This window comes from Panulirus ornatus, chromosome 26 (genome assembly GCF_036320965.1).
Source record: "Panulirus ornatus isolate Po-2019 chromosome 26, ASM3632096v1, whole genome shotgun sequence".
Lineage (NCBI taxonomy): Eukaryota > Metazoa > Arthropoda > Malacostraca > Decapoda > Palinuridae > Panulirus > Panulirus ornatus.
Genome location: NC_092249.1, coordinates 8317715 through 8344568, shown reverse-complemented (window position 1 = coordinate 8344568; position 26854 = coordinate 8317715). Strand labels below are relative to the sequence as shown.

The 26854-nt window shown below is 43.0% G+C and overlaps 1 protein-coding gene across 5 annotated transcripts in view; it reads right to left on the bottom strand.

Moving 5' to 3' along the window:
• Positions 1–26854, bottom strand: part of LOC139757444 (uncharacterized) — a 979032-nt gene that overhangs the window by 172294 nt on the left and 779884 nt on the right. The gene's annotated exons all lie outside the window — the stretch shown is intronic.

Below are 26854 nucleotides of genomic sequence, written 5' to 3'. Positions count from 1 at the left end.
GGTATCATGTGATATATAGCGTTAATGAGATGGCCTCAATTATGGCGTTCATTTACCTGTGCCGTTTCAGCTAACATCAAACCCAAAATCATTACCTAGGCAATTTTATGAACATTCGCCTCTATGTTACATTCTGGTTTCCAGTCTGATTTTATCGAAACATCGTTGGAGAAAAATTGTTGCTCGCATTCTTGCTTTTCCTATTATGAAGTTGCCTATAAACTTCAGTTAGCTCCGCTTTTTGAACAGAAAAGCGTCTGCGAGTGACAGTCTGTGGGCGGGGGGCTTACAGGAAACAGGCCATTCACTGTATCCAAAATTCATTTTTAGTTTACAATAGATATGGAGATAGGTAGTGTGTCTAACCCTTGATTGTACTCTGTGTAAATAATTTTGACATCTATCTATCTATCTATCTACATATAACATATATATATATATATATATATATATATATATATATATATATATATATATATATATATATATATATATATATATATATATTGAAGGTTTGTTGAATGTGTTTGATGATAGAGTGGCAGATATAGGGTGCTTTGCTCGAGGTGGTGTGCAAAGTGAGAGGGTTAGGGAAAATGATTTGGTAAACAGAGAAGAGGTAGTAAAAGCTTTGCGGAAGATAAAAGCCGGCAAGGCAGCAGGTTTGGAGGGTATTGCAGTGGAATTTATCAAAAAAGGGGGTGACTGTATTATTGATTGGTTGGTAAGGTTAATTAATGTATGTATAATTCATGGTGAGGTGCCTGAGGATTGGCGGAATGCTTGCATAGTGCCATTGTACAAAGGCAAAGGGGATAAGAGTGAGTACTCAAATTACAGAGGTATAAGTTTGTTGAGTATTCCTGGTAAATTATATGGGAGGGTATTGATTGAGAGGGTGAAGGCATGTACAAAGAATCAGATTGGGGAAGAGCAGTGAGGTTTCAGAAGTGGTAGAGGATGTGTGGATCAGGTGTTTGCTTTGAAGAATGTATGTGAAAAATGGATTTGTATGTGAAAAATGGATTTGTATGTAGCATTTATGGACCTGGAGAAGGCATATGATAGAGTTGATAGAGATGCTCTGTGGAAGGTACTAAGAATATATGGTGTGGGAGGCAAGTTGTTAGAAGCAGTGAAAAGTTTTTATCGAGAATGTAAGGCAGTATGTATGCAGTGCGTGTAGAAAGAGAGGAAAGTGACTGGTTCTCAGTGAATGTAGGTTTGCGGCAGAGGTGTGTGATGTCTCCATGGTTGTTTCATTTGTTTATGGATGGGTTTGTTAGAGAGGTGAATGCAAGAGTTTTGCAAAGAGGGGCAAGTATGCAGTCTTTTGGGGATGAGAGAGCTTGGGAAGTGAGTCAGTTGTTGTTCGCTGATGATACAGCGCCGGTGGCTGATTCATGTGAGAAACTGCAGAAACTTGTGACGGAGTTTGGTAAAGTGTGTGAAAGAAGAAAGTTAAGAGTAAATGTGAATAAGAGCAAGGTTATTAGGTACAGTAGGGTTGAGGGTCAAGTCAATTGGGAGGTAAGTTTGAATGGAGAAAAACTGGAGGAAGTAAAGTGTTTTAGATATCTGGGAGTGGATCTGGCAGCGGATGGAACCATGGAAGCGGAAGTGAATCATAGGGTGGGGGAGGGGGCGAAAATCCTGGGAGCCTTGAAGAATGTTTGGAAGTCGAGAACATTATCTCGGAAAGCAAATGTGGGTGTGTTTGAAGGAATAGTGGTTCCAACAATGTTGTATGGTTGCGAGGCGTGGGCTATGGATAGAGTTGTGCGCAGGAGGGTGGATGTGCTGGAAATGAGATGTTTGAGGACAATGTGTGGTGTGAGGTGGTCTGATCGAGTAAGTAATGTAAGGGTAAGAGAGATGTGTGGAAATAAATAGAGCGTGGTTGAGAGAGCAGAAGAGGGTGTTTTGAAATGGTTTGGGCACATGGAGAGAATGAGTGAGGAGAGATTGACCAGGAGGATATATGTGTCGGAGGTGGAGGGAACGAGGAGGAGTGAGAGACCAAATTGGAGGTGGAGGGATGGAGTGAGGGAGATTTTGAGTAATCGGGGCCTGGACATGCAGGAGGGTGGGGGGCGGGCAGGGAATGGAGTGAATTGGATCGATGTGGTGTACCGGGCTCGACGTGCTGTCAATGGATTGAATCGGGGCATGTGAAGCGTCTGGGGTAAACCATGGAAAGTTGTGTGGGGCCTGGATGTGGAAAGGGAGCTGTGGTTTCGGGCATTATTACATGACAGTTAGAGACTGAGGGTGAACGAATGGGGCCTTTGTTGTCTTTTCCTAGAGCTACTTCGCACACATGAGGGGGAAGGGGGATGTTATTACATGTGTGGCGAGGTGGCGATGGGAATGAATAAGGGCAGACAGTGTGAATTGTGTGCATGGGTATATATATATGTGTCTGTGTGTGTATATATATATGTGTACATTGAGATGCATAGGTATGTATATTTGCGTGGGTGCATATGGATACATATGGTTAGAGTACTGCCTTCATTCGCGGTAGGACTGGGTTCGATTCCTTGACGGCCAGAGATTATCGTTATTACTTATATACATATACATATATCTTGCCTGTCACTACTTCAAATTACAGATATCCATAAACACATCCGATACACGTAAAATTCTTCGTACGTGCAGCACAACTTGTTACTTCCATTGCTTCTAGATTCCCTACCACCCACCATAGCCTGCTCCTCGAAGGAAGGAATAGAAAAAAAAATAAGAATGAATCAGAGAAGGAATCTAAAATCACTCCAGAGTTGTTGTTTGTGCCCGGAGAGATTTCCCCACTATTGGAAATCTTTAAGCGTCCTCAACGCGCCATTCCTGGGCCTTCGGCGTCTCTCAGGGAGCATATATTCTCTCTCTCTCTCTGTCTCTCTCTCTCTCTCTCTACATGCCTTCGGCGTCTCTCAGGGAGCATATATTCTCTCTCTCTCTCTCTCTCTCTCTCTCTCTCTCTCTCTCTCTCTCTCTCTCTCTCTACATGCCACCCACCCGCACCCAAAGCAAAGGAAGGATGTAATCATTCATATTCGGGCCCGCTAGACTAGGTCTCGTCTCTCGCTGCCAAGTGCCCTGAAAGACTCGAGAAGGCGGTCACTGGGAAGTGGAAAATAAAAAGAGATTGATGGACATTGACTGATAATGTCTTTTAAAGTTCTGGGTGAAGGAATCAGAAAGGACTAGTTCAAAATGAAGGACAAGTTCAAAACGAAGACAGGTCAAGTTCAAAACTGAGGAGAGATAATCAGGAAGGTCAAGTTCAAGCGAAGGGAAAATAACCAAGAAAGTAAAGTTCAAAACCAAGGAAAAATAAACAGAAAGGTCAAGTTCCAAAGAAAAAAAAATAATCCAAGGTCAAGTTCCAAACAAAGGAAAATATAATCAGAAATGTCTTTCTCAACACGACTGAAAGTAAAGAGGAAAGTCGTGTTCAACACGACGACAGATAATTAGAAATTTCATATTTTCAAACATCGGAAAACGAATAAGCGAATCCACGTTCAACACTGACCCAAAACGTACGTAATAGATAAGGAAATTGTTAGGAACAAATAAAATGTCGTTATTAGGACATAAAGAGAGAGAGAGAGAACGCACGAGGACATAAAGAGAGAGAGAGAGAGAACGCACGAGGACATAAAGAGAGAGAGAGAGAACGCATGAGGACATAAAGAGAGAGAGAGAGAACGCACGAGGACATAAAGAGAGAGAGAGAGAACGCACGAGGACATAAAGAGAGAGAGAGAGAACGCACGAGGACATAAAAAGAGAGAGAGAGAACGCACGAGAACATAAAGAGAGAGAGAGAGAGAACGCACGAGGACATAAAAGAGAGAGAGAGAGAACGCACGAGGACATAAAGAGAGAGAGAGAGAGAACGCATGAGGACATAAAGAGAGAGAGAGAGAGAACGCACGAGGACATAAAGAGAGAGAGAGAGAACGCACGAGGACATAAAGAGAGAGAGAGAGAGAACGCACGCGTATACCAACCACAGGGAAGACCATCCACACAGTTATCTCCACTACGAACGAACTCCCATGTTAGAATAGTCGTGGATGTTCTTCAACGATATAAACAGAGAGATCAATACGATGCTTGGCAACCATCCTTGTGTTCTTTGAGAAACTCACACGACGAGCAGCTTGCCGGGTGACAGGCGATATTCTGAACTATTTACTCCTGTCGATAAATGACTGTAAACTTTTTCAACAGAATCAGCTGATGAGATCTGTATCAGTGGCCTTGAATCAGTTAACAAGACTCAACTTGTTTCAAGGGCATGGATCACTTAACAAGAATTACTTTATTTCAAGGCCTGAATCACTTAACAAGAATTACCTTATTTCAAGGCCTGGATCACTTAACAAGAATTACCTTATTTCAAGGTACTGGATCACTTAACAAGAATTACCTTATTTCAAGGTACTGGATCACTTAACAAGAATTACCTTATTTCAAGGGCCTGGATCACTTAACAAGAATTACCTTATTTCAAGGGCCTGGATAACTTAACAAGAATTACCTTATTTCAAGGCCTGGATAACTTAACAAGAATTACCTTATTTCAAGGGCCTAGATCACTTAACAAGAATTACCTTATTTCAAGGGCCTGGATAACTTAACAAGAATTACTTTATTTCAAGGTGCTGTTCAATCAACAAGAACCGTCTTACTTAAGTGGTCTAGACGAAGGATGAGGCCACAGTACTGTATATAACCACTAACTGGCTGTACTCTTATTTTTGTAGTGAGTTTGAAATACATTGTTTTATTCATTAATTCATAAAGGAACTTTCAGAGTGTGGTGGCTTAGGTATAGGGGAGGCCTTCACCTGTCCAGTAAATATATCATTGCATTATCAGGGGAAGGATTCGTAAGGAATATGATAAAATCAGAACGTCAACTTCGACACAGATCTCCCTCCAGGGCTCTCCCAGACATTTCAATCTGGACTGAACGTGGATGAAGGACGCGCCTTTTGAAGCCTTCCTGTCAGTAAGGTGTTGGCGACTGGCTCAGCATCACGCCCTGTAAGGCTTCATCACCCTCAGGAGTAACCTGGCGGTGGCGTGGCTACGAGCAGATGAGCCGAAGTGGGTTAAAAAGAACTTGGATTGGTAAGTCAGGAGGGTGAAATCGTAGGAATGAAGAGGTAACGTGGGAGTTTTGTATGCAGGTCTTGGAGGTCGGAGTCTTGGAGGACACGGTGGAGGTAGCCAAGTTCTTGGAGGCCGAAGTCCAGGGAGACAAGATCTGGAAGGCCAAGGTCTGAGAGGACAAAGTTCAGGAGGCTAAGGTCTGGAAGGCCAAAGTCCAGGAGGCCAAGTACTGGAAGGCCAATCTAGGAAGACAAGGTTTGGGAGGTTAAAGTCTGGAAAGCCAAGGTCCAAGAAGGCATAGTATGGAATGCCAAGACTTAGGAGGTAAAGATGGAGGAGACCAAGGCCTAGAAGGTCAAGATCTGGAGGGTGAAGAACTGAAAGGCCTAGATGCAGGAGGTCAAGGTCTGGAGGGCCAAGGTCTGGAAGGTCAAAGACTGGAAAGCCTAACTGCAAAAAAATGCAGTCTCTGCGGTTAATATCTGGAAGGCCAGAATCTGGAGGGTTTGAAACTCCTGTCGCATCGACCAACAACACGCAAATCAATACCTATCAGCCCCCTCAATTGAGTAATCTACTTCTCTGTGGCAAATGAACTGGTATACACAGTTGACAGGGGCAGCATGGCCACGAGCTCTACCAATAAGCAAATCATGCGAGTCAATACCAGACCCAAAGGCTACCCATACAACATGAAGGTGGGCCTTCCTGATGCAAGCATTATTCTAGGTGTTGCGCGAGCGATGCTCGATCAAGCTTGGCTGAGATTTACTCTAGAAAAGTTGAGGCTACTGATTCAGCGAAGCAGTCCATGGGAAAGTGAGTTTTGGTTATCCTCAAGCCTTGGCTATGGAGATGAATCTATGGAGCTCCGCAGGGCTTTTTCGATGCATTTCAGACCAGTTTGCATAGGAAGACAAGAAAGTTGGAATAGTGATCTGGAAGGTACTGCGAGAGCTTATACCACCTCGTCTAACATGGAGGGTTGTTTCTTTCTATTGGGATTCATTTGAACAGAGGCTCAACTTATTCTCAAGGACAGACATAGTGTCCTTGTCATATCCGACGAGTCTTCTACTGCTGAAAAATGGCGAAGTCGTGTTGAAAAAGGCCTATGACGCAAGGGTTAAATACCTGATAAGGTAAGAAAAGGCATCTATGACGTTGAATCTATAATGACATCGATTGTCCCTGGAACCCCTTGGCGAATCGAGTGGTTTATCGTTCATCGCTCCAGGTGATAATACAGATAAGCTGAGAACGACCTCTTGGGTGAAAGTGAAGATCACGCATAAGGGATGCACCACCCCGCCATTCCTTAAGGTCTTTGACAAAAGCGAGACCAACGAACATGGACGACTCTACAGAGCCCCTTGCCAAGGCAGCATCATCCAGGAACCAGACAGGCTATCATTTACTGCTCCGGAGACCAAGCGTTGAAGATGTGGGACGAGATGGCTCGCCTTGATGGAATCATGCACCTGACTCGATCTCATCCTTACGAGAAAGGCAGATTCGATGTTCCCCCCCCACAGGAAATGTGAGCGAAAAGACACAAAGGACGGAAAGCATTTGATGAGCTTCGTTAATGACATCTTCCCTTCGCTCAACGACAGAGGCGCCTTTGGAAATCCTCCATGATCATGGCTTCTTCGCTGGCGAATTCAAGGTCATTAGTTACCCAATGGTATTCCAAAGGCCACCATCAGTATAATGCACACAGGGAAGCACAGATATACATGTGTATATATATATATATATATATATAATCCCTGGGGATAGGGGAGAAAGAATACTTCCCACCTCCATGAAACATGTCGTGCCACATGTATGGAATACTTTCATGTTGAATATAATTGTATGAACTACTGAAGTGCGATACAACGTGATTAGACCACATCTTAACGAGCTGCCGTGGTTCTGACGTCATACGTTGATACTTATGGTCAGGAACAGACGTCATCCATTACCAGTGACAGTCATATGTTGTCACATTTTCATTGTTGAAGACATTTCGGGAGAACAATTAGAAAACGGATACCGGAAAATTGCAACGTATTTTGTTCTAAGAATACTGATTAATGGTTTTTAGCGTTTTCCATCCGGGAATTAATCCCTCGTCAAAAACAAAATTGACGAAAGAAGATATTGGCCATTGAATACTTTCCATCGCGTTGGGCGTGGAGAGTCAGCGATGGCAACCGAGTGGCAGAAATCATTTGATTAAAGTCTTTCCTGGTGTTTCATCCCCTTGGTTCGTCTTTGTTCTCGCAGGTCCACGTGTACAACAGTGTACAAAGGAAGATCACGGTGGTACAGATTGTATATGGGATTTTTGGCCAGTGGTTATGGGAGTCTTTCCCTCGGGGGACGTGGAACGAACTAGTTAGGGAAATTAGCTCTCGCTCGCCAACACACTCCGACACGAACAAAGACACACCAACACACTTCAACGTAATCACCCACCAACACATATCAACGCCCACCAACACTCACCAACGCCCATCAACACTCATCAACGCCCACCAACACATATCAACGCCCACCAACACTCACCAACACTCATCAACGCCCATCAACACATATCAACGCCCACCAACACTCACCAACGCCCATCAACGTAATCACCCACCAACACATATCAACGCCCACCAACACTCACCAACGCCCATCAACACTCACCAACGCCCATCTACACTGATAAACACCCACCACAGCCCACCAACACCCGTTAACGACCTCCAACGTACATCAACACACATCAACACCCACCAACACTCATCAACGCCCACCAACGCCCACATACGCCCACCAACACTCATTAACGCCCATCTTCACTCACCAACACCCATCAACGCCTATCAACACTCGTCAACACCCATCTACACTCATCAACACCTACCAACGTACATCAGCACCCACCAACACCCACCAACGCCCACCAACGTACATCAACACCCACCAACACTCACCAACACTCACCAACGCCCATCAGCACCCACCAACACCAACCAACGCCCATCAGCACCCACCAACACCCACCAACGCCCACCAACGTACATCAACACCCACCAACACCCACCAACGCCCACCAACGTACATCAACACCCACCAACACCCACCAACGCCCACCAACGTACATCAACACCCACCAACACTCACCAACGCCCACCAACGTACATCAACACCCACCAACACCCACCAACGCCCACCAACGTACATCAACACCCACCAACACTCACCAACGCCCACCAACACTCATCAACGCCCACCAACACTCATCAACGCCCACCAACACCCACCAACGCCCACCAAAACTCATTAACGCCCATCTACACTCACCAACACCCATCAACGCCTATCAACACTCGTCAACACCCATCTACACTCATCAACACCCACCAACGTACATCAACACCCACCAACACCAACCAACGCCCACCAACGTACATCAACACCCACCAACACCCACCAACGCCCACCAACGTACATCAACACCCACCAACACTCACCCAAATCGTAGTCAGTCACCAAGCAAGATAATAACCGTAAACTTCGCCTGATAACATTCTACCTCGTTAGAGCCGCGATAGACTGAAGAATAATAATGATCACGTGACATACCTGTAGCGTCCTGGAAAACAAATAAACAAACGCAATAATCTTTTCCAGGAAAGAGGCCGCGAACACAGGGGCTAGAAACACTACACAGCTGTCGCACTACTTCACCCCGGGGGCAAACCTCTGTGTTGCAGGTGTGGGTGTGTGTGTTGCTGATGTGTGTGTTGCAGGTGTGGGTGTTGCTGATGTGTGTGTGTGTGTGTGTGTGTGTGTGTGTGTGTGTGTGTGGGTGTGTGTGTGTGTGTTTTGCAGGTGTGTGTGTGTGTGTGTGTGTGTGTTGCAGGTGTGGGTGTGTGTGTGTGTGTGTGTGTGTGTGTGTGTGTTGCAGGTGTGTGTGTGTGTGTGTGTGTGTGTGTGTGTGTGTGTGTGTGCGTGTGTGTGTGTTGCAGGTATGTGTATGTGTGTGTGTGTGTGTTGCAGGTCTGTGTGTGTGTGTGTGTGTGTGTGTGTGTGTGTGTGTGTGTAAGTCTCATGACTCAACACTCAGTAAACTTCAAGGAAAAACTATTCATTGTCTGGAGAACATGGAACACAACTTTAGAAATGTTAACAGAAGAGAACTCAACAATGCTATGAAATTGATGACAGACGCAAATTGTACGTTCATCAATGCACAAGGGCACGCACGTATTGGTCAGAAACACTAGAGGAACACTGGGAAACACCGGGACCACGAAGGGCACGATTGGCAGCATTCAGGAAACACTCACAGAACGATCGGCAACACAAAGGATTAAACACATGCAATCACAACACACTTTAATACTTATATAATGCTGAGCAAATATAGGTAAACACTCAGAAACACTTCAGCAATACCAAAGCAACTCAACAAGCTTCAAGGAATCCTGAATTGGCAATACCCAAGAAACACAATCTATCAATCAGGAAACAATTATCCTTAGAGAAATAAGATATGAATAGGGACATATATGGAGCAAGTAGCAACACAGAACAATTAGCAACACTAACGAAGCTCTAAGCAACACAGAGGAAGCCCTAAATAACGCCCTAGAAGCTCTAAGCAACACCTAGGTTCCTCTATGCAACGCCCAGGATGCTCTATGTAACACTTAGGATGCTCTAAGCATCACCCAAGAACCTCTATGCAACACGGAAGCTCTACGCAACGCACAGGAGACCTAAGCAACACCCAGGAGGCTCTAAGAAACACCCGGAAAGCCCTACACAACACCCAGGAGGCTCTAAGCAACACCCAGGAGGCTCTAAGCAACACCCAGGAGGCTCTATGCAACACCGAGAAGGCTCTATGCAACACCAATGAGGCTCTAAGCAACACCCAGGAGGCTTTATGAAACACCCAGGAGGCTCTAAGCAACACCCAGGAGGCTCTAAGCAACACCCAGGAGGCTCTAAGCAACACCCAGGAGGCTCTATGCAACACCCAGAAGGCTCTATGCAACACCCAGGAGGCTCTACGCAACACCCAGGAGGCTCTATGAAACACCCAGGAGGTTTTATGTAACACCTACGGGGCTACCAGTGAGAGGAACACTTAAGAACTTTACCAGGCCTTAACAACGTCTAATCAACACTCAAGGGCATCTACAGAACACAAACCCCGTACAAGAAACACATCACTCTAACCTTGGAACACTTAACCAGAGACGGAACAAGAAACCGCTCAATTATTCAGTAACCTCAAGCCTTTTCGACGCACGCAAGACTGGAAACATATCTTTTTCTTCCCTTCTGTTGCTGGTAAATCCCTCGTATTTCTAAACATCAATTCTTTTTTTTTTTTCTCCTCATACGAAAGTGTATTTGTAGGATGTCAAATTAATCTTCTCAACGAAAGATTTTTTTCTTTATTCTGCCGGGGCTACACATCCATAAACATTTCCCTACGGCCTATTAACAGTACAAGAAATATACTTAAACGAATGTTTACCAAGAGTTGTAAAGAAAAAAAAGGTAAGATTGAACCAAAGAATCGTCTATAAAGCATAGCATTATCTTCCTCCAGGCAACTGTGGGTAAACAGGAACGGATTTTCAAACATAAGTGCCACTTGGGTAAGTATAACTAGGGCCAATGGCTTGCCTCTCTCTCTCTCTCTCTCTCTCTCTCTCTCTCTCTCTCTCTCTCTCTCTCTCTCTCTCTCTCTCTCTCTCTCTCTCTCTCAGGGTCTTGAGACAGTCTGATTTTTCCTCTCCTTGTCTTAGAACAATGTCCAGTTCCAGCAAAGTACCGAAACTGGATCAGTTCCTCTCCTTGTCTTGGAAACAAAGTCCATACCTCTCTTTGTCTTGAACAGAGTCCCACTCCCCCATCTTGCCTTGAAACAGATATCACTTCCCTCCAAGTCTTGGAAGAGACTCAATGCTCCTTCGTTTCCCTTCTGGTTTTGAAAAAAAAAAGAAGTCCATTTCACAGTTTTTCCCATTCTCTGAGACTGATAAGCACTTAACCCTGTGTTTGTTAACTTGCATTAGGATTAGCACCTTTAACTGCTACATCTCGACAGACGTAAGGTTCCCAATTTGACGAAGTACAACACAGACTGGTGTTGCAAGCTGTGATATCAGTGTTTCGGGGATATTCCCAAGGGTTTTTCTGTATTGTCTAACTTGCTGTGTACAGTGTTGCTCAGTGTTGTCCTCAGGTGCTGTTATGTATTTCCCTGGATGCTGCTGAATTTATCCCGAGGTTGGACCAGGTTTGTAAGATACCTACCACACGATCATTCTCTAGACTCGTACAGTCTGTCATCATATGGGGAAAAGTCTGAGGACTAGTCATCTTAAAAGGAAAGTTTCAGGGACCAGAAAGTGTTCCATGATGTTCCCTCATAAAGATACATCAAGTATTACCTCCTGTCGAAACCAGATGGAATTGCCACAATGGATTGAAGCTAACGAAGCATCTTCTCTGTTCCTAGCACAGAGCACCCAGCGATTGTAGTGAGATCATAATGTGCCTTCTCTGCATTTATTTATATACAGTTTCCATGTTAGTGCATTCATTTCACATCAGATGGTGTTCCTTCAGAGATATCTTCCTACTTGGTGATATGACAGAGGTAGCAGTGGATGGGGGAAGGAGCCTATAGTGGTAGGTGAAGAGGAGTCTTCAGCTTTACTATCTGGTCTTCATCTATAGTGGAGGGTGTGGAGGAGTCTTCTGCTTTACTATCCCGCCCACATCTACAGTGACGGGTGGGGAGGAGCCCTTCTGTTCCAATATCTTGCTTCCACCTATGGTGGTGGGTCGGGAGGAGCCTTCTGCTTAACTTTCTTCTCTCCATCTATAGTGGTGGGTGGAGAGGAGCCTTCAGATATTCTGTCTCCATCTATGATGGTAGACGTCTTCTCTCCTTTGATATAGACTGAAAGTTCAGGATTCACTCACGACCCATGCCAGAGACCAGTGAGGTCCCTCTGTATCTGTCTTTCTCACATAAAAACTACCATCAGCCAAGAACAAGTACCATTTGCTGTTATAAGCGAACAGATCACCGACGCCAACCTCACCTCTACGTAGACCAAGCTGTCAAAGCCTATCAGTTGAGCTGACGATGTATATAATAGAGTCACTCTACCCCCTAATAACAACCTACAGGGCGTGATGGGATTAATCCAAGGACAATCGATCTACGAGGCTGTGATTATATAAGACGCCATCTCATCTCGCTCCAGACAAACCTGCCTCAGATCTCGCAGACTAATAATTTCATGGACAAGTTACAGAAACTATGTTTGGGGCATATTATGACTCACGTAAGCTATAAAGATGGCAAAGTCTGATAAATGTAAGGACGAAGAAAACATCATTACTAAGGCACAATTCCCACACCACCTCTTAATGAAAAATTCGAAGACCAAGTTCTGCATCTGATCTCAAACCTACATACGTACAGGCAGAAGCATAAATACATATACATACACAGACATATACATATATAAACATGTACGTAATTCATACCTGCTGCCTTTATTCATTCTCGTCGCCACCCCGTCACACATTAAATGACAACCTCCTCCCCCCGCATGCACGCCAGGTAGCGCTGGGAAAAGACAACAAAGGCCACATTCGTTCACACTCAGTCCCTAACTTTCATGTATAATGCAGTGAAACCACAGCTCCCTTTCCACATCCAGGCCCCACAAAACTTCCCATGGTTTATCCCAGACGCTTCAATTAACCTGGTTCAATCCAATGACACCAAGTCGACCCCGGTATACCATATCATTCCAGTTCACTCTATTCCTTGCACACCCTTTACCCTCTTGCATGTTCAGGCCCCGATCACTCAAAATCTTTTTCACTCCATCCTTCTACCTCCAATCTGGTCTCCCACTTCTCCTCCTTCCCTCCACATATATCCTCTTTGTCAATCTTTCCTCATTCATTCTCTCCATGTGACCAAACCACTTCAAAACACCCTCTTCTGCTCTTTCAACCACATTCATTTTATCACCACACATCTCTCTTACTCTTTCATTACTTACTTGGTCAAAACCATCTAACACCACATATTGTCCTCAAACATCTCATTTCCAACCCTCCTCCGCACAACTTTATCTATAGCCCACGTCTCGCAACCATATAACATTGTTGGAACCACTATTCCTTCAAACATACCGATTTTTGCTTTCCGAGATAATGGTCTCGCGTTCCACACATTTTTCAACGCTCCCAGAACCTTCGCCCACTCCCCCACCCAGTGACTCACTTCCGCTTCCATGGTTCCATCCGCTGCTAAATCCATTGCCACATATCTAAAACACTACAGTTCAGTTTTTCTCCATACAAACGTACCTCCCATTGACTTGTCCCTCAACCCTATTGAACCTAATAACCTTGCTCTTATTCACACTTACTCTCAACTTTCCTCTTTCACACACTTTACCAAACTCAGTCACCAGTTTCTGCAGTTTCTCACCCGAATCAGCCACCAACTTTGTATCATCAGCGAACAACAACTGACTCACTTCCCAAGCCCTCTCATCCACAACAGACGGCATACTTGCCCCTCTCTTCAAAACTCTTGAATTCACCTCCCTAACAACCCCATCCATTAACAAATTAAACAACCAAGGAGACATCACACACCCCTGCCGCAAACCGACATTCACTGGGAACCAATCACTTTCTTCTATTCCTACACGTACACATGCCTTACATCCTCGATAAAAACTTTCCACTACTTCTATTAACTTGCCTCCCACGCCATATATTCTTAATACCTTCCACAGAGCATCTCTATCAACTCTATCATATGTCTTCTCCAGATCCATAAATGCTACATACGAATCCATTTGTTCTTCTAAGTATTTCTCACATACATTTTTCAAAGCAAATACCTGATCCATACATCCTCTACCAATTCTGAAACCACACTGCTCTTCCCCAATCTGATGCTCTGTACATGCCTTCACCCTCTTAATCAATGCCCTCCCATATAATTTCCCAGGAATACTCAACAAACTTATACCACTGTAATTTGAGCGCTCACCTTTATCCTTTTTGCCTTTGTATAATGGAACTGTTCATGCATTCCACCAATCCTCAGCCACCTCACCGTGAGCCATACATACATTAAATATCCTTACCAACCAGTGAACCACACTCACCCTCTTTTTTAATATCTTTCACTGCAAGACCATCTAAACCCGCCGCCTTGCCGGCTTTCATCTTCCGCAAAGCTTTCACTACCTATTCCCCGTTTACCAAATCATTCTCCCTAACACTCTCACTTCGCACATCACCTCGACCAAAACACCCTATATCTGCCACTCTATCATCTAACACATTCAACAAATCTTTAAAATATTCACTCCATCATCTTCTCACATCACCACTACTTGTTATTACCTCCCCATTAGCCCCCTTCACCGATAATCTTACTTCTTCATCCCACCCCTCACTATTCTTTCTAATCTGCCCGCCTCCCACGATTCTCATGCCACAAGCATCTTTTACGCGAGTCATCACTGCTCTGCTACATACATCCCACTCCATCTCCACTCTCCTTACGTCCATTGGTCTCACCTTTTTCCATTCAGTCTCTCTTGGTACTTCCTCACATAAGTCTCCTTCCCAAGCTCACTTACTCTTACCACTTTTTTCACCCCAACATTCTCTCTTCTTTTCTGAGAACCTCTACAAATCTTCACCTACTCCACAAGATACCGATGAGACATCCCTACAGTTGCACCTCTCAGCACATTAACATCCAAAAGTCTCTTTCACACGCCTATCAATTAACACGTAATCCAATAACACTCTCCCTCCATCTCTCCTACTTACATAAGTATACTTATGTATATCTCTCTTAGTAAACCAGTTATTCCCAATCACCAGTCCTTTTTCAGCACACAAATCTACAAGCACTTCATCATTTCCATTTACAACACTGAACATCCCATATACACCACATTACTCCCCTTTGCATTCAAATCACCCATCACTATAACCCGGTTTCGTGCATCAAAACTACTAACACACTCACTCAGCTGCTCCTAAAACACTTGCCTCTCATGATCTTTCGTCTCATGCCCAGGTTCATAGGCACCAATAATCACCCATCTCTCTCCATCTACTTTCAGTTTTATCCATATCAATCTTGACTTTATTTTCCTACACTCTATCACATACTCCCACAACTTCTTCAGGAGTAGTGCTACTCCTTCCCTTACTCTTGTCATCTCACCAACCCCTGACTTTACTCCCAAAACATTCCTAAACCACTCTTCCCCTTTACCCTCGAGCTTCGTTTCACTCAGAGCCAAGACAACCAGGTTCATTTCCTCAAACATACTACCTATTTCTCCTTTTTTCTCATCTTGGCTACATCCACACACATTTAGACACCTCAGTCTAAGCCTTCGCGGAGGATGAGCACTTCCCGCGTGACTCCTGTTTTGTCCTTTTAGAGAGTTAAACTACAAGGAGGGGAGGGTTTCTAGCCCCCCCCATTCCCGATCCCCTTTAGTTGCCTTCTATATGTGGCTTCGGTGCATTATACATGACAGCTAGAGACTGAGCGTGAACGAATGTGGCCTTTGTTTTCTTCTCCTAGCCCTACTTCGCACGCGTGCGCGGGGGAAGGGGTTGTCATTTCATGTGTGGCGGGGTGGCGACGGGAATGAATAAAGGTAGCAAGTATGAATTATATACATGCGTATATCTGTATATGTCTGTGTATGTATATATATGTATATGTTGAAATGTACCGGTATGCGTATGTTCGTGTGTGGACGTGTATGTATATACATGTGCATGTGGGTGGGTTGGGCCATTCTTTCGTATGTTTCCTTGCGCTACCTCACTAACGCGGGAGAGAGCGACAAAGTATGATAAACACATATATATACATATAAATATATATACATATATATATATATATATATATATATATATATATATATATATATATATATATATATATATATATATTTTTCTTTCTTTCTTTTAAACTATTTGCCATTTCCCGCGTTAGCGAGGTAGCGTTAAGAACAGAGGACTGGGCCTTTTTTGGAATATCCTCACCTGGCCCCCTCTGTTCCTTCTTTTGGAAAAAAAAAAAAAAAATGAGAGGGGAGGATTTCCAGCCCCCCGCTCCCTCCCCTTTTAGTCGCCTTCTACGACACGCAGGGAATACGTGGGAAGTATTCTTAATCCCCTATCCCCAGGGATATATATATTTCTCTTTCATACATATTCGCCATTTCCCGTGTTAGTGGGGTAGCGTTAGGAACAGAGGACTGAGCCCCCTTCTCTGTTCCTTCTTTAGGAAAAAAACAAAAGTAAAAATGGAAGGGGAGGATTTCCAGCCCCTGCTACCTCCCCTTTTAGTTGCCTTCTACAAGATGCAGGGATACATGGGAGGTATTCTTTCTCCCCATCCCCAGGGACAGCGATGCTGTTTTCCTGTGGGGCAGGGTAGTGACAGGATGAAGGCAAGTATGAATATGTACATGTGTATGTACATGTATGTATATGTATGTACAGCACACAGAGAATACGTGGGAAGTATTCTTTCTCCCCTATCCCATATATATATATATATATATATATATATATATATATATATATATATATATATATATATATATATATATATATATATGTGTGTGTGTGTGTGTGTGTGTGTGTGTGTGTGTGTGTGTGTGTGTGATAAAATACATCCAGACAGGTTGCATAGTAGAGGAGTAATAGATACAAAAGTGAGGAAAGAAAAATGGAAGAGAGGGGAAAATGAATGAGAAAGATAGACCATTGGAGAGAGTGGAAGTGAGAATTCATTAAATTGAATTGGGGGAGAGAGGGAGAAACGATATATCTTTACTGTTCAGAGGAATGTGCACAGAGTGGAAGTCAGGCTCTCTCTCTCTCTCTCTCTCTCTCTCTCTCTCTCTCTCTCTCTCTCTCTCTCTCTCTCTCTCTCTCTCTCTATTTCCTGCGTGGCGAGGTAGCGACAGGAATTAATGAAGTCAAGCAAGTATGAATAAATATATATATATATATATATATATATATATATATATATATATATATATATATATATATATATATATATATATATATATATATAAATATATGTATATATATATATATATATATATATATATATATATATATATATATATATATATATATATATATATATATATATGTATATAGATAGATAGATATAGAAGCAATCTACAGACGAATCCTGGCAGCATTTGTTGTAGACTAGTAGACTAAGGCTCGTGTACACCAATCTTCCAGGAGAAATCAGGGTCTTTGAGAGATAGAAGTCTGTTTACTGTAAACCAGGATTTATGGGACGTCAGTAACAATAAAGGTAAACCCCAGCAAACAATCTATTCTCTGTTTACGATCTTGCTGGGATCAAGTACCATTCTAGAGACAGACTCACCAGTCTTCTCTAAGTGGGGAGAGGGACTGCAAACAAGAGCCTGCAAACAGTAAATAAAACGCTGCGAAAAAGTAGTTTACATCAAGACCAAAGGACGGCTGTTTACCAGCAGCTACCAATATGACCACAATTTACCAACAGCAAAGTCTGGAATACTGTTGTCTTTCAACAGGAAAAAAAGAAGATACACTTGGGTAACAGACCAAGTAACAGAGTAGGAAATCTATTCCACCTGGTTATACCTTAGAACAGAAACTGAATAGACAAAAGGCTATTGGCACTACAAGAACACCTGACAACAAAGAAGAATAACACTCTGCCAACAGAACACAAAGAATGGGGTGACATCTTGACTTTACCAGCAGTACACAAATACTGGGGCAAACCACAGCTGACACCACTCTGCCAACGATACACAAAAGCGAAGTATGGCATCACTCTACCAACAGTACACAGAGACTCAAGATAACACTCTACCAACACTACACAGAGACTCAAGATAACACCACTCTACCAACACCACACAGAGACTCAAGATAACACCACTCTACCAACACTACACAAAGACTCAAAATAACACCACTCTACCACCACTACACAGAGACTCAAAATAACACCACTCTACCAACACTACACAGAGACTCAAGATAACAGCACTCTACCAACACTACACAGAGACTCAAGATAACACCACTCTACCAACACTACACAGAGACTCAAGATAACACCACTCTACCACCACTACACAGAGACTCAAGATAACAGCACTCTACCACCACTACACAGAGACTCAAGATAACAGCACTCTACCAACACTACACAGAGACTCAAGATAACACCAATCTACCAACACTACACAGAGACTCAAGATAACACCAATCTACCAACACTACACAGAGACTCAAGATAACACCACTCTACCAACACTACACAGGGACTCAAGATAACACCACTCTACCAACACTACACAGAGACTCAAGATAACACCACTCTACCACCACTACACAGAGACTCAAGATAACAGCACTCTACCACCACTACACAGAGACTCAAGATAACAGCACTCTACCAACACTACACAGAGACTCAAGATAACACCACTCTACCAACACTACACAGAGACTCAAGATAACACCACTCTACCACCACTACACAGAGACTCAAGATAACACCACTCTACCAACAGTACACAAAGACTCAAAATAACACCACTCTACCACCACTACACAGAGAATCAAGATAACAGCACTCTACCAACACTACAAAGAGACTCAAAATAACACCACTCTACCAACACTACACAGAGACTCAAGATAACAGCACTGTACCATCTGTAAACGAAGACTAAGGGATGATAACAGCAGTTAATGAGAAAGAGGCAATCAGAGGAGTGTAATCACAAGGGAAATCTTTCTGGTTTGTGTACCGATTAACGAGGACTCTGGTGGGTGTTGGTTAGCTCCCACCTAACCATACCAGCAAGTAACATGAGGCATTCAGTACCCGTGTTGTACTGCTAGCCTATAATAACATCTGCCGTCGGGCCTATACTTTGATACAATATTGTCGTCGTCTGCACTTATATATATATATATATATCATATAATACACTCTAACAGCCAGGACTCGAACCCAGGAACTTTTCCGTGGTATCCCAAATGCCACGCACAAGGCCCTAAGTTCGAATCAAGGCTGTTGGAGGATATTATGACTGGTATGAAAGTGCGTGTTCATATGTACTATATTCGTGTTCATATATATATGTATATATATATATATATATATATATATATATATATATATATATATATATATATATATATATATATATATATATATATATATATACACGTATATATATACTTACTCAATTTTTTTCTCATTATCTTAATTGGCAAGTCCCGAGACATGTTTATTCTTGGCAAATCCTTATGTACTGAGAAGTTCGAGAAAATCTAGTGTGACGCAACTCACGTTTATCACACATTAATCAAAATGTCAATAGCTATTAGAAAATGAGAAAGATAGATCACCCGGAAGTTAATTTCCTAAGTAGGGACAAACGTGACTTTATCAAAATAACTTCACAATAACTTCGGATTTTCGCTACGCGGAAGAGATTAATCAACACAACGCTAAACACACACACACACACACACACACACACACACGAGTGGTTGAGAGCCGCCAGCCACTGACCAGGGAGGCACCACTAGTCTAGATATGGGAGGAGTTAGAGAGGGTGGTGAACCAGCACTACAGTGGCTGTCAATTACTCTTCCCCGCCTTCCACACACTTACGTCACATACAAATAACTTCTCAATATGTATATCACACGACGCTTGATTCTGAGCACTCTATAGAATTTCCTGCGGTGAGTTTTACGCGCCAGTTCCACCTATCACCACACTCTTGGGGTCTCAGGAGTATTGAACTCTTCACCCACACTGTACAAACAGGCAATTAGGCAATTACGAGTTGGTAATCACAAAGTAATTTTTTTTCTTTATTCTTTTTTTTTTTTGGGGGGGGAGAATGATTTACACAGGGTAAAAATTTTTTAGTAACTTCTCGGATGGGTCGTAAGAATATCGAAATGATCAATACGACTCGTGTTGTCTCGGTAGGGCTGCTGAGCGTAAATATGAGACAAATTTCGTAATAATCACGGCAGCTCCACTTTATAGTTATGTCTATCGAAATATGAAATTAGCATGATAAAAAATGTTTATGGATATCAATATGTTACAATAAGGTGAACTTAGGGTTACAAACTAAAGCCAGGCATATAGGCATTTCTCAAAATATTTCGTCCGTGGTGTCATATTGTTTCATATAAAAGGTTGTAAGATACTATTTTGAACGTGTGTATTGAGGTATGCGTTTTGAGTATGCTTCATTGGACAGAAGGGAGTAAGGCAGCGAAGAAAATAAGGCTTTTACTTACTACCTCGCCCCCATCACGACACGTCTTCATAATCATAATGCTTTTAAACTCAGCAAGTCTTTCAGTCTATCTTTTAAGGCTCCAGCCATGGACACAAAAATGTCCACATCACGGTCTCGCCTTAACTGAAAAATGATTCTAATCAGAGACTGACATCTGCACTCACTTTCTTTTTTAGGGATGACCCAAAGCTAACCAATGCAGGGTACAGGGTCAGTCTACCCGAAAGAAGACAAGACAAAATTACTGGCCAAATGATTAATGATGACTTCACCAGAAGCCAGCGAACACCAACTTCCTCAACATATCATAAGCGCCTGGTGCAAACTTTAGGGGGAATCTTGACACACCCATTAAAGTTGTGGCGAATGTTGGAGTAATGTTATGATGGATGTGCGGACGGCTGGGTGATATACCTCTGCTGTCCTGGGTAGGGTATATGAGTTGAACTGTTTCATGTTAACTTTACTGGACGAGTCCGTCTCAAGCCTCCAGATGTGTGTCAGAGAAAGAGAGACTCCTGGATGTAAATGTGCTGAGAAGAAAAGCTGGTGGGATGTCTGGTTATTACCTGATGGAGGCGAGGGTGAAAAATTTCGTAAGCCTTGAATTTCTATTTAAAGGAAAATAAGAAAGGAAATCGTTTGGCTTTTCACAAGGAGGAAAATGGATTTTCTGTTACGAAAGTTGGGAAAATTAATTTTGTGTTGACGTGTCTGTACTTTTTCCTCTCTACTGATGATGATGATATATAAATATATATATATATATATATAGGGGATATATAGGGGATATATAGGGGATAGGGGAGAAAGAATACTTCCCACGTATTCCCTGCGTGTCGTAGAAGGCGACTAGAAGGGAAGGGAGCGGGGGGCTGGAAATCCTCCCCTCTCGTTTTTTTTTTTTTCCAAAAGAAGGAACAGAGGAGAGGTCCAGGTGAGGATATTCCCTCAAAGGCCCAGTCCTCTGTTCTTGACGCTACCTCGCTATCGCGGGAAATGGCGAATAGTATGAAAAAAAAAATATATATATATAAATATATATATATATATATATATATATATATATATTTTTTTTTCGTACTATTCGCCATTTCCCGCATTAGCGAGGTAGCGTTAAGAACAGAGGACTGGGCCTTAGAGGGAATATCCTCATCTGGACCCATTCTCTGTTCCTTCTTTTGGAAAATCAAAAAAAAAAAATGAGAGGGGAGGATTTCCAGCCACCCGCTCCCTCTCCTTTTAGTCGCCTTCTACGACATGCAGGGAATACGTGGGAAGTATTCTTTCTCCCCTATCCCCAGGGATATATATATATATATATATATATATATATATATATATATATATATATATATATATATATATATATATATTTGCTTTGTCGCTGTCTCCCGCGTTTGCGAGGTAGCGCAAGGAAACAGACGAAAGAAATGGCCCAACCCACCCCCATACACTTGCCCCTCTTTCCAAAACTCTTGCATTCACCTCCCTAACAACCCCATCCATAAACAAATTAAACAACCATGGAGACATCACACACCCCTGCCGCAAACCTACATTCACTGAGAACCAATCACTTTCCTCTCTTCCTACACGTACACATGCCTTACATCCTCGATAAAAACTTTTCACTGCTTCTAACAACTTGCCTCCCACACCATATATTCTTAATACCTTCCACAGAGCATCTCTATCAACTCTATCATATGCCTTCTCCAGATCCATAAATGCTACATACAAATCCATTTGCTTTTCTAAGTATTTCTCACATACATTCTTCAAAGCAAACACCTGATCCACACATCCTCTACCACTTCTGAAACCACACTGCTCTTCCCCAATCTGATGCTCTATACATGCCTTCACCCTCTCAATCAATACCCTCCCATATAATTTACCAGGAATACTCAACAAACTTATACCTCTGTAATTTGAGCACTCACTCTTATCCCCTTTGCCTTTGTACAATGGCACTATGCACGCATTCCGCCAATCCTCAGGCACCTCACCGTGAGTCATACATACATTAAATAACCTTACCAACCAGTCAACTATACAGTCACCCCCTTTTTTAATGAATTCCACTGCAATACCATCCAAACCTGCTGTCTTGCCGGCTTTCATCTTCCGCAAAGCTTTTACTACCTCTTCTCTGTTTACCAAATCATTTTCCCTAACCCTCTCACTTTGCACACCACCTCGACCAAAACACCCTATATCTGCCACTCTATCATCAAACACATTCAACAAACCTTCAAAATACTCACTCCATCTCCTTCTCACATCACCACTACTTGTTATCACCTCCCCATTTGCGCCCTTCACTGAAGTTCCCATTTGCTCCCTTGTCTTACGCACTTTATTTACCTCCTTCCAGAACATCTTTTTATTCTCCCTAAAATTTAATGAGAATAATATATATATATATATATATATATATATATATATATATATATATATATATATATATATATATATATATATATATATATATGATATTTCTCTCAACTTCAACAGTTTGACCTTGCCACAGCCATTTTTACAGCATGCTGGACCTGAATATCTAGGAGTTCAGAGTTAAATTTCAGGGTTTTGGGTCACTGACTATCCACTAAAGCACATTCATCCTCTCCCCCACTAACGTGGATTAGAGCCGACTGCTGATGTACATGTATCCGGCCCGAATCCATTTTTTCGAGCACCGGCTTTGACCCTGGAAATTTGACAGTCACATTTCCCAGTGGGAAATTCTGCTTAAAACCATCATTTTTGTCTCCTGGCCTCACTTTGCCACACGGCTTGTAGATTCACGACGCGACATTTCGAGGCTTTCCTGGATTCGCGGTGAGGCGAAACGAGCGGTAATGAGATAGCGATTCGAAGCTTCACGGGTAAGTGGCACAGCTGCAGTCCCGAGTCTTTGTTCACATCTATAGTCATTTACCGCAGAAGGGGACGTTTTACATGCTCGCGGCGAGAGGATTCGAATCGCTTCAGAGAGGGCCTTCGGAGCTCAAATCGCCACGAATACAAAAGAAAACTCCGCGGAAGAGCCCAGACATTTTCGGTATTTATACAAACACAGAAAACGAACATTCCCTCGCCAGGTGAATTCGTCTTTCATCCGTAAACCGTCGTAATTCTCTGGTGTAGAGGAGCAGCAGCAGCACCACCACCACCTTTTAGCCTCCCTGTGAAGTAACATTCAGTTAACTTTACGTGTGGTGCTCACATTCACAGCCGTACAGGAGAGTAGAGAAGGGCAAAGGTGGATCTCGTACCCTAAGAACACGATCGTCCAACTCTCCCATATGCGTCTGTCCAAGCGACCAACACGCCTGAAGAGAGTTAGTCCCCGAAATGAGCAAAATGGTACGAAAGTGATTATAACTTTCCCTCTGCAAATCAACTGATTTGAAGAGGATTACGTAGGACTACGCAAGGATATGAAAGGACGGCGAGTCCCGTATCGTCAACGCTGACGCATGTTTAGGGACTAATGCTATTAAGGGAGGGATTCGAACCAGGAAGAGAAACGTGGAAAGGGATGCGATGCCAGAGACCCATCCGTTGTCAGAGAGAACGAGCATTAGGGACGATGGGGCTTGATAGCTGATGATGGACGTAGCAGGAGATAATGGCCCGAAATTATGTAAATTGACTTAATATAACGGCTGTGAGGAGGGAAGCCAGATGTACGCAACCGCGCTACTCTACTTCCTTCTCCCTCGCCCAGGGGCAGTGTGTCTGGCGAGTGGTGTACGCCAGTCGTCCAGGCAGTGACGCGAGTGTCGACCAAGTGCGTCAGTTCTGGCCTCAATGACTACGACCCAACGAATTCCCTCTGGCGACACGAGCCACCAGCACTCACTACTCTCTCTCTCTCTCTCTCTCTCTCTCTCTCTCTCTCTCTCTCTCTCTCTCTCTCTTTACGGCGCAGTGTGGTTCAGATGTGCACCACCAGGGGAATGAATGGCCCCAGTATCGTCCTTCTGTGCTGGCTCTCAGTCAGCTGCCTAGAGCGGTATATACAGCTGGTCTTGATGTGGGCTTTATATACGTGGGCGACGGCAGGAATCTGGTTACCTTACGTAAGAATATATATATATATATATATATATATATATATATATATATATATATATATATATATATATATATATATATATTTTTTTTTTTTTTTTTGCTTTGTCGCTGTCTCCCGCGTTTGCGAGGTAGCGCACGGAAACAGACGAAAGAAATGGCCCAACCCACCCCCATACACATGTATATACATACGTCCACACACGCAAATATAGATACCTACACAGCTTTCCATGGTTTACCCCAGACGCTTCACATGCCCTGATTCAATCCACTGACAGCACGTCAACCCCGGTATACCACATCGCTCCAATTCACTCTATTCCTTGCCCTCCTTTCACCCTCCTGCATGTTCAGGCCCCGATCACACAAAATCTTTTTCACTCCATCTTTCCACCTCCAATTTGGTCTCCCACTTCTCCTCGTTCCCTCCACCTCCGACACATATATCCTCTTGGTCAATCTTTCCTCACTCATTCTCTCCATGTGCCCAAACCATTTCAAAACACCCTCTTCTGCTCTCTCAACCACGCTCTTTTTATTTCCACACATCTCTCTTACCCTTACGTTACTTACTCGATCAAACCAGATCACACCACACATTGTCCTCAAACATCTCATTTCCAGCACATCCATCCTCCTGCGCACAACTCTATCCATAGCCCACGCCTCGCAACCATACAACATTGTTGGAACCACTATTCCTTTAAACATACCCATTTTTGCTTTCCGAGATAATGTTCTCGACTTCCACACATTCTTCAAGGCTCCCAGGATTTTCGCCCCCTCCCCCACCCTATGATCCACTTCCGCTTCCATGGTTACATCCGCTGCCAGATCCACTCCCAGATATCTAAAACACTTTATATATATATATATATATATATATATATATATATATATATATATATATATATATATATATATATATATATAATGCCTACCCACCTGAAGAGGCCACTGAATATATTTGCATAAATAATGAGAGTACAACAGCCCTACGAGTCGGGTTTCACTGCCCATTTCACTGCTAGATTTACATAAGAGGGCCATTAATTAACAACGATCACCTGGTGTTAGTACCGTTTTCTAGTCGATGCTTGGGTGGAGGGCTGGACGGGAAAAGGTTAAAGCACACACACACACACACACACACACACACACACACACACGTAATGCTGCCTCCTCACACAATCCATAAGTTAATGCTAATCAAACAAATTTAAGATAATTCGTGATAGAAATCACAATATTTCTGAACTAAACATCGAAAGCATTGAAAATTATCTAACATACTTAATACGATAATTACGATAATTTCTATCTATCGTTACTGAATTGCAATGTATATATGTGATCTAATAGATAGTACCCACTCGATGCATCGCCATCTTAATCTACTTCGTCTAAAAACATTGTTTATTTACAACAGGCAATAACCACTTCCATCAAAAGTGAATTAGATTCTAAATCAAACATAGACAAAATTACAGTCTACGCAAGACACTTTCACATCATCTTTCAGTCTAATATTGTATTATATAGTCGGATTTCATCTGTAACTTGTCCTTCTCTTCTTGGATATAGCATTTCATCTTTCCATCCCTAACTTTCTTAACTTGCCTTTGAGTTCACATTCACAGACGCCCGTATTCGAAGACCATCCAACATAGACTGCCCTCCTGTATTATCTTTCTATAAATAGGTGCAAGAAGGCGCGAGCCAAGGAATGGAATATTTCCATAAGGCTCAAAGTCGTCTGTCTTATGACACTCGCCACCTGGCCAAAGGTGTGTTGGCTAAGTGGAAACCAGTCTCGTTCCTCAAGGTCCCAGAAGACATTACGATTCGTCGAGTGAAAAAAACAAGGCAACAATATCGTAAAATTGAATTCAAGAAATACCACAATACTCACGATTTCAGGAACCACCACATGTTTTTCTTTTTGTCTCGATTTTCTGTCGCAAACACACACACACACACGCACACAGCAGTACCCTGCCGCTGATGGTGGAACATCCACCTCACACACCCACACACACACACACACCCACACACACACCTCACACACCAACACACATACATACACACCCCACAGACACATCTCACACGAAAACACACACACACACACACACACACACACACACACACACGCATCCCACACACCCACC